This window comes from Papio anubis, chromosome 17 (genome assembly GCF_008728515.1).
Source record: "Papio anubis isolate 15944 chromosome 17, Panubis1.0, whole genome shotgun sequence".
Lineage (NCBI taxonomy): Eukaryota > Metazoa > Chordata > Mammalia > Primates > Cercopithecidae > Papio > Papio anubis.
This window is the reverse complement of record NC_044992.1, coordinates 19,342,219-19,351,097: the sequence shown is the minus strand read 5'-3', so window position 1 is coordinate 19,351,097 and position 8,879 is coordinate 19,342,219. Positions and strand designations below refer to the sequence as shown.

Here is an 8,879-nt window from a genome sequence, read left to right as displayed (position 1 = left end):
CCTTCTGCATAGCAAAAGAAACTATCAACAGAGTAAACAAACAACCTACAGAATGGGAGAAAATATAACAAATGTAAAGGATACAAACAATCCATTAAAAAGTGGGCAAAGGATACTAACAGCCATTTTGGGGAGAGAGGATATCTTACTGTAGTTTTGATTTGCATTTCTCTGATGATCAGTGATGTTGAGCACCTTTTCATATGCCTGTTTGCCATTTGTATGTCTTGTTTTGGGAAATGTCTGTTCAAATATTTTGTCCGTTTCTCAACTGGATTATCAGATTTTTCCTATAGAGTTGTTTCAGTTCCTTATATATTCTGCTTACTAATCTGTCAGATAAAGAGTTTGTGAATATTTTCTTCCATTCTATGAATTGTCTCTTCACTTTGTTCTCTTTGCTGTGCAGAAGCTTTTTAACTTAATGTGATCCTATTTGTCCATGTTTGCTCTGGTTGCCTGTGCTTGTAGGTATTACCAAAAAAATCTTTGAAATACATGGTTTTAGTCCTTCATTCTGTTGATACGATGTATCACATTGATTGATTTTCATGTTGAGTCATCCTTGCATCCCAAGGATAAATACCACTAAGAATAATCTTTTAAATGTATTACTGAAATTGGTTTGGTAGTATTTTGTTGAGGATTTCTGCTTTTCATTCATCAGAGATACAGGCCTATAGTTTTTTTTTTTTTTTTCTGTGTCTTTATCTGGTTTTGTATTGAGATAAGACTGGCCTCATAGAATGAGTTTCAAAGTATTTCCTCCTCCTTTAATTTTCAGAATAATTTGAGTAGCACCAATAATAGTTCTTTAATTATTTGTTCAAATTCAGCAGTGAAGCCATCAGGTGCCAAGCTTTTCTTTGCTGACAGACTTCTTATTACAACTTTGATTTCAGTACTTGTTATCAGTCTGGGTTTTGAATTTCTTCAGAGTTCAGTCTTGGCAGTTGTATTCATCTAGAAATTTGTCCATTTCTTCTAGATTTTCCAATTTATTGGTATGTATTTGCTTATCGTAGTTTTGAATCCCTGTGGTATCAGTTGTAATGTCTCCTTTTTCCTCTCTGATTTTATTTGGATCTTCTCTTTTTTCTTAGTCTAGGTATATGTTTGTTAATTTGCATAACTTTAAAAAAAAAACCCCAACTTTTTGTTGCATTGATCTTTTGCATTTTCTTCATTTCAGTTTCATTTATTTGAGCTCTGATCTTTACTATTTCTACTCTTTCACTAATTTTGGGTTTGGCTTGCTTTTGCTTTTCTAGTTCTTTAGGATGCATCATTAAGTTGTTTATTTGCAGTTTTTCTTCTTTTTTGAGGTAGAAAAACTTATTTTCTACATACAAACTCTTCATATTGCTTTTGCTGTATCCTACAGGTTTTGGTTTGTCGTGTTTCCACTATCATTGTTTCAAGAAATTTTTCAGTTTCCTTCTTAATTTCTTCATTGACCCGCTGGTCATTCAGGAACTTATTGCTCGATTACCACATATTTGTACAGTTTCCAAAATTCCTTGTGTTATTGATTTATAATTCTATTCCATTGTGGTCAGAGAAGATAGATGCTTGATGATATTTTAATTTTTTGAATGTTTAAAGACTGGTTTTGTGACCTAACATATGGTCTATCCTTGAGAATGATCAATATGCTGAGGAAAAAATGTGTATTCTGCAGCTCTTCATATGTTGTAGAAGAAGAGGAAAGGGATGATTGGGGGTGGATACAACTGAGGAAGCTCAAAGGTGCAGAACAGATAAAAAGGAAAACCAGACCAAACTCAACTGACACCACAGAGGAAGCATATAAACCATCCCTAGCCAAAGTGGAATTCTTCTGTAAATATCTCTTTCATCCAATTGTTGTATAGTGTGGATTAAGTCTGGTGTTGCTTTGTTGATTTTCTTTCTGGAAGATCTGTCCAAGGCTGAAAGGGATGTGCTGAATTAATGTATTGGGGTCTAGCTCTCTTTACCTCTAATAAATGTTTGCTTTATGTATCTGAGTGTGCCCATGTTGAGTGCAAATACATTGAAAATTGTTATAGTCTCTTCCTGAATGGACCCCTTTATCATTATATAGTGACCTTCTTTATCTCTTCTTAAAGTTTTTGTCTTGAAATATATTTTATCTGATATAAGTATAGTGACTCCTGCTCTTTTTTGGTTTCTATTAATAAGGAATATCTTCTTCCATCCCTTCATTTTCAGTCTATGCATGTCTTTATAGGTGAAGTGTGTTTCTTGTAGGCAACAGATCATTGAGTCTTGTTTATTTTCATCCGTTCAGCAACTCTATGTCTTTTCATTGCAGAGTTTAGTCCATTTATATTCAGTGTTATTACTGATAAGTAATGACTTATTCCTGTCATTTCGTTATTCCTTTTTTCGTTGTTTTGTGGTCTTCTCTCCCTTCTTTCTTTCCTTCCTGCCTTCCTTTTAGTTAAGATGATTTTCTCTAGTGATATGATTTAGTTTCTTTTTATTTTTTGCATACTCATTGTATGTTTTTTGGTTTGGAGTTGGTGTGAGGCTTGCACATACTATCTATGCTGATAGCACTGTCTGCATGAATGAGCAACCAAATAAGCAAACAATCAAAAAACTAATAAAACCTCCATGCCTTGTCTTCAGCTCCCACTTTTTAACTTTTTGTTGTTTTTATTTATATCTTATTGTACTATGTCTTGAAAAGTTGTTGTTGTCATTTTTGATTGCTTCACCATTTAGCTTTTCTACTTAGGATAAGAGTGGTTTATGAAATACAATTACGTCATTATAACATTCCATTTTTCCATGTACTTACTATTACCAATAAGTTTTCTACCCAAAGATGACTTCTTATTGCTTGCCAACATGCTTTTCTTTCTGATTGAAGTACTCCCTTTAGCATTTCTTGAAGAACAGGTCTGGTATTGATGAAATCCCTTAGCTTTTCGTTGCCTGGAAAAGTGTTTTTATCTCCTTCATATCTGAAGAGTATTTTTGCCAGATATACTACTCTAAGATAAAACTTTTTTTGCTTCAGCACTTTAAATATGCCATGCCACTCTTCTCTTGGCCTGCAAGAATTTCCACTGAGAAGTTTGCTACCAGACCTACTGGCACGCCAATGTATGTTATTTCTTTTCTCTTGCTTCTTTTAGGATCCTTTTTTTTTTTTTTTTTTTAATCCTCGATCTTTGGGAATTTGATGGTTAAATGCCTTGAGGTAGTCTTCTTCTTTGGTTTAAATCTGTTTGGTGTTCTATAGCCTTCTTGTATCTGGCTATTGATATCTCTCTCTGGATTTGGAAAATTATCTGTCATCATCCCTTTGAATAAACTCCCTACTACCCTTATCTCATTCTCTACCTCCTCTTTAAGGCCAATAACTCTTAGATTTGCCCTTTTGAGGCTATTTTCTATAGATCCTGCAGGTGTGCTTCATTGTTTTTAATTTTTAATTTCTGTCTCCTCTGCCTGTGTGTTTTCAAATAGCCTGTCTTCAAGTTCACTAATTATTTCTTCTGCTTGATCAATTCTGCTATTAAAAGATTATGATCCATTCTCCGCATGCTTTTTTCAGCTCCAGACTTTCTGCTCAATTCTTTTATTTCAATCTCTCTTTAAATGTATCTGACAGAATTCTTAATTTCTTATCTGTGTTATCTTGATCTTCTGTGAGTTCCCTTAAAACAGCTATTTTGAATTCTGTGTCTGAAAGGTCACTTTCTCTTTTTCTAGAATCAGTCCCTGGTGCCTTATGTACTTCATTTGATGAGGTCATGTTTTCCTGCATGGTCTTGTTACTCGTGGACGTTCATCTGTGTCTGGACATTGAAGAGTTGGGTATTTATCGTAGTCTTTGCAGTCTGGGTTTGTTGTACCCATTCTTCCTGGGAAGGCTTTATAGATATTTGGAAAGACTTGAGTGTTATCATCTATGCCATCTATTTCTGCCTTAGGTCGTACCCCAAGGCCAGTAATGCTGTGGTTCTCACAGACTCACACAGGTACCACCTTGATGGTCTTGGACAAGAGCTGGATGAATTCGGTGGATTACCAGGCAGAGACATTTGTTTTCCTTGCTTACTTTCTTCCAAACAAACAAGTGGAGTGTATTTCTGTATTCTGAGCCACCTGAAGCTGGAGGCGGAGTGAGACAAGCACCCCTGTGTCCATCTCCATTATGACTCTGTTGGGTCAGACGTGAGGCCAGGATAGCACTGGGTCCCATGCAAGGCCTGCTGTAACCACTCCCTGGCTACTGCTTATTTCTGCTAGAGGCCCTAGGACTCTACATATAGTAGGCAGCAAATCCAGCCAGGCCTGTGTCCTTCTCTTCAGGGTGGCGAGTGCCCCCAGACCCTGGGTGGGTCCAGAGGTGCCAGTCAGAAACCAGGGACTAGAGTTCAAAAACTTAGAAGTGTTCTACTGTACTGCAGCTGAGCTGGCACTCGAACCACAAAATGCAGGTTTTTGTATACTGCCCACCCTTTCCAAAAGCAGAGGAGCTGCACCCCACGGCCACTGCCACCACAGTTCCATGGGGATTACTGCCAGACCACTGCTCATGACCCCTTAAGGCCTAAGGGCTTTTTAGTCAGCTTGTGATGAATGCTATCTGGCCTGGTACTCATCCTTAACCTAAGCACTCGGCTGGTAGTTGCAGTCCTAGTGGCCTAGACTGCATTTCAAGTTTATTTAGAACCCCAGAGGACTTTAGCCTGCAGTGGCAAGACTTGCAGGAACTCAAGTTCCAAGTGCTGGGAATGGCAATTACCCTTTAGCTAGTTTATATGCTCCCTCTGTGGTGTCAGTTGAGTTTGGTCTGGTTTTCCTTTCTGCTATAACAAGACAGCACTGAGTTCAACGCCTAACAGTTGATTTACGCTCCCTCTCCTCAGTGCACAGAAATGCTCTCTGCACCATGTTGCCACTGCCAGGGAATGCATTAGGCGTGGCATTGGCTATTCAAGACAGTTTTTTTTTCTACCTCTTCAATGCCTCTTATGTGTAGATAGTTGTTAAATTGGTATCCTTGCAGGGGAGACAATCAGTGGAAACTTCTCTTTCACTATCTTGCTCTACTCCCTATTCTATGTCACGTTCTTTTCAGACATATTTCAGAGTCCTTTCCTGAACAGCCAATGATAACCTCTTTTTCAAAAAGGTCCACATCTTACATCTCTTTCAATGTATGTGAAATCTTGGAGATGAGCCAAGCTAGAAGCATTGTTACCACAGATTCTACACCATGAAGAAGGTACCACTGAGTTTTCTTGTGAAAAATCATGGGAAATGGTGTCTGTGCTTCTTAATTTGTTCTCTAATGTCATGAAAAAGAACTTTGGTCAGAATAAGAGGGCCCATGGCTTTTACAACCAGTCTTTATGCATCAGAAACACTTTCTTTATCAGATGAGTCAATAACACCTTCTTCTTTTTCTTAAAAAAAAAAAATCAAATAGGATATTGATCTGCTCCTCAAAAGTTTTTTCGAAATCATCACTGAAAGAACATGTGCATGATCACTGATTTTATCTGTTCTATACCTTTGAGCTTCCTCAGTTGTATCCACCCCCAGTCATCCCTTTCCTCTTCTTCCACGGCATATGAAGAGGACTCACTGCATCTGGTGGTGGTGGTGATGGTACTTTCTCACTGCTGGGTATGGAGTCATTGCCTTGTCATTGCTCTTTCTATTTTTCTTTTACTGTTCTTTCTCTTCTGTACCACTCACTATTTTCAGATGGATTTTTGAGAATAAATGTGCAGAGTTTATGATATGTATGAAGCATGTCTCTATAGAAACTGGCTTTACAAAAATTACCTATGCTTTGCTTCTTTGGGTTGATGTGCAGATGCATTTCAGGATTCTCACTCTGGACTGAGAACACGTTTTTAAATGAATCCATCCAACATGTCTTGCAGTTTGTTTGCCTCATGAGATCCACTGATAATGTAATGGTCATTCTTGCCACCACAGGACTTGTGCTTCTAACTTACAAATAAAATATTTGGTGGGATGCACAGGAGGCCAACTGGGCCCTTTGCAATGTCAACTATGTTGACTGTAACTGTCTTAATTCCATTTCCTTTGTCCTCAACCTTAGCAGTCAAATGGGGCATATTTGGACACATTGTGGTTGATGTTGACAGATTTTTGACTTATTAGTGGCCTTATCTACAAGATGGACAGATCTTTGTAACTTTTTGGTATCTTTTGTCTGCAGAAGGCATGACAAATGACTACAAGAGTTCTCCATCTTTGATATGATGAAGTGCTTGCCACTGAGGCTGTAAGCTTCTTGTTTGTGTGCTGTTTCCCCAACATAGGTGCTAATGGCTATGCCACACCTTGTTTTTGACAAATACAAACAAATCCAATGCTGTTTACTAGGGACTGGGATGGAGTAAGGTGTAGCATAAATCTGAGTCCCAGTCCCAGAAAGCAGAAGTGGCAGCAGCAAGAGCCAAGGGCTACCACAGAAAAGTGGGGAGGAGCTGTCCCTGCAATGTCCAGGGTCCACACCTATGGCAGCCACAGGTTAGAAACCAGACAAGAAGAAATTTACCATGAGCTGGGAGAGTTAGGGGAGGGCCTTCTCCACCAGCAGCAGCTCACAAGGTTCAGGACATAGAAAGGGCTGGGCATGGGGTACGTGGTCCACCCTTCCGCTTGTCTCCATTGATCTCTGGTTTTCTAAGTGAACAATATGATTTACAAGGAAGATGGTTTTATCATATTTCATGATTATATACCATTTACTTCAATTTCCTTTATTTTGTTATTTACTTATATTTCTTTACTCTTGTATATTAATATAAATAGTTAGCATGCTTCTGGTTCCCAATATAAATTGAAATGGTACTAGTATTTTGCCATTTTAGAATTACATTATTAGTTTTTTGAAAATAGTGTTCATTTAAAGTCATTCAATTCCATTTCTAGTATAGTTTTTCTTAGAAATATCTATCAATTATTTTTCTTTCATCATCTATTGAGATGATCTTAATGCTTTTCTCTTTTAAAATGGGGACTCTAACCATTGAGTTTTCTGAGAATGAACCTCTTTTATTATTGCATTTATTTGCTTAGGGTGTATTTTTCTTGTGTTTAGTGAATTGTCTTTGCAAATACATTATCTAGATGTTTTTCCATTTCCATTCATATGTAATATTTTGTACCATTTAATGAGGGTTTAGTATTAATGCTTTGCTAAATTAATAAAAATGAACCATTCAGAGTTGCATTTTGGCTCCCTGTGGTCTGGAATTATTTTTAAACTCATTAAAATTTAATACTATGTTCTGTAAAGGTTAGCTAGAACTCAGCTATGAAAATGATCTTATTGCTTGTATAACATCAGCTGATAATCACCTTTCTGATATGATAATTCATCTATTCAAGCTTAACACTCCTAGAGTTATTTTTTATCTGTTTTAAATTTCATTCAAAAATATTCTTTCCTCTTGGTCCTTAAATTGATTGGCAAAAATTGCATGATATATTCTTTTTTCAATCTCTTCTGTAGTTGTGGTTATTTATTTTTCATTACTAATATTGTAGTTTCACTTGGTTTCTTTTTCACTTACTGAAAATTGAGAGCAATTTCTTTCATTTGTATTTCCAAAAGTTCACCTTTTGGTTATGTTTATTTCTTTTATTGGTTTTACTATTTCCTCAGGTTTACATTGTAAATAACATTTTAAAATATTTTAAGACAAGTGTTTTTATTTTCTTTTTCTTCTTCTTCTTTTTTTTTTTTTTCTGAGACAGAGTTTCACTCTTGCTACCCAGGCTGGAGTACAATGGCACAACCTTGGCTCACTGCAACCTCCGCCTCCCGGGTTCAAGCTATTCTCCTGCCTCAGCCTCCCGAGTAGCTGGTATTACAGGCATACGCTACCACACCCGGCTAATTTTGTATTTTTAGTAGAGACAGGGTTTCTCCATGTCGGTCAGGCTGGTCTCAAACTCCCGACCTCAGGTGATCTGCCCACCTCGGCCTCCCAAACTGCTGGGATTACAGGCGTGAGCGACCGTGCCTGGCCTGTTTTTCTTATTTCTTAACAGAAATACTAGGTTTAAATCTGAGTCCTTCAGCTTTAAATAAAAGAGTATTGCTCTGTTTCTCTTTAGCCATGCCATGAAGTGTCCTTTTAACCCATTTCTCCGTATTTTTTTATTTTCTCTTTTTTGAAAAATGTGCTTAATTTCTAACATGTTTTTGTTATGTTTTACATATTTACTTCTATTTTTGTTGGGATGTAATTAAAGAATATGAACTATGCACTCAGTTTTTAAAAATATTAAACTTTTATTTGTGTCTAATACACGATCATTTTTGTAAACATTCCCATGTATAGTTGAATAAAATCTATATTTTATGTTTGGGGTAGGTAAAGGTCTACTACCTAATGCTATCATATTATTGCACCCCAAAGCCTAAAATAGTGTAATACACAGTAAGAACTTAGTGGATACATAAATTCTGCTGATTTCTTTATTTTTTGGTCAACCAAATTGGTCAAAATCTGAATCATATTATGGCAGAGTGCTATTTGTCCCCTAATATCTATTATCTTTTTTGCTGGGCACATGGCCTCCAAGATAAAATCCAAATGCCCTAGCCTCCCTTGGAGTTATGTGAGGCCATTACATTTTGTACAGTAAGATGTCAGTAAAAACATGTGAGGAAATTCTGTGCCATTTTCTTAGAAATAAGTTGCTTTCCTTCTGCACTTTCTCCCTTCCCAAGTGATTAGTTTAGAAGAACTTCGTGGTGGTGAGACAGCTTCTGGCATGCAATCCAGAGGCTGCAAAGGTCGTAGAAGAAGCCCACAATACAGGTTTACTTTCAGAAGCAGAGGTAACATCTATCCCATACA

General features: G+C 37.0%; 1 pseudogene; it reads right to left on the bottom strand.

The window, feature by feature from the left end:
• Positions 1-3,148: 3,148 nt before the first annotated feature.
• On the bottom strand, positions 3,149-7,752 carry LOC108582602 (annotated as a pseudogene).
• Between the last annotated feature and the right edge of the window lie 1,127 nt (positions 7,753-8,879).